The 1,203-nt window shown below is 49.8% G+C and overlaps 1 pseudogene; it reads left to right on the forward strand.

The window, feature by feature from the left end:
• Positions 1–280: 280 nt before the first annotated feature.
• Positions 281–1,203, forward strand: LOC147981313 (uncharacterized; annotated as a pseudogene).

Here is a 1,203-nt window from a genome sequence, read left to right on the forward strand (position 1 = left end):
ATCGTGGGCCTGCCAAAGTGATCCAAATCTCGAAGGTTGGGGTGTCGTTTATGAAGTGCCGCCACGTGTTAGACCACCTCCCCCCAATGAAGAGGATTATGAACCTCACATTAATCCAGACACATATGAAGGAGAATTGTTCCAAGAAACACGTCTTTCCAAAAAACATTTCAAGAACCGCTCACCTCAGAACATTCAAGTCCTTAATTAATACTATGTTCCTCTCTTTTAGTCAAAACACAACAAGGCTCCAGTGCCAGAGTTGTTCGACCTCTATGGCATGTCCAATATTGCACCGTACAAGAAGGCCAATGCATTCTCTGAGTCTGACCTCGAAAATGCAAAGAACTTCAGCAACAAGGCCTCCCACCACAAGATGGTGCAGTACGTTAAGCAGGGGAAGGCGAGGAAAGGGCCGGACTTTAACCCGAGCCGGCCTCTTGATCCAGAGCTGGTCATGATATCTGGTGGTGGGAGGTCCCACGGCTCGTTAGCCATTGGTAATGGACTGATACGTTGTAGTAGCACTCTCCCGCAGATCAAGAAGCGCCAGACCAGCTCTGATCCTGAGATACCGCCTCATTTACGACCAGTGGAAATCGAATTCCAGGTTTGTTATATGGACTCAGTAGCCTTTCCTCCATTACATTGTGTTTGCGGCCGTCGATGATTACAATGCTAATGAGTGGTGTTGCAGGCTGCTATTGAGGCAGAGAGAACGAAGACCTAGGCTGCTTTTGAGGAGAGGGACCGGCAGTTGGCGGAGAGGGACCGGCAGGCGGCGGAGAGGGACAGGGAGAATGAGGAGAGGACGGCTATGCTGTTGGAGGAGAGGAACCGGAACGACTCGGCTAACCGGGCCATGTACGATCTCTTCGTGGTAAGTTTCTTCTGCATATTAGCTAAATCATGCATGCAATGTTCCTTTCATTAGTAACTAATATGACTGACTCGTCAAAACCAAATGTGCAGTCCATGTGTGAGAAGAACGGCCAGACCCCTCCGCCGATGCCAGTCATTGCTCCGGCGGGCACGGTGAGTTTCATTTGAACGGTCATTAGTTACTAGTCTTCACATTTGAGTTGCATTATGCTAACGATACGTTGGAAATAATCTTTGGTGCAGCGTAACTCCCGACAAGCATCGACCGATCCTTCTCCGTCTGCCACTGGCGCGACCGGTCCTACACCTACACCTCCGTGA

This window comes from Triticum urartu, chromosome 3A, assembly GCF_056163025.1.
Source record: "Triticum urartu cultivar PI428250 chromosome 3A, HENAU_Tu73, whole genome shotgun sequence".
Taxonomy (NCBI): domain Eukaryota; kingdom Viridiplantae; phylum Streptophyta; class Magnoliopsida; order Poales; family Poaceae; genus Triticum; species Triticum urartu.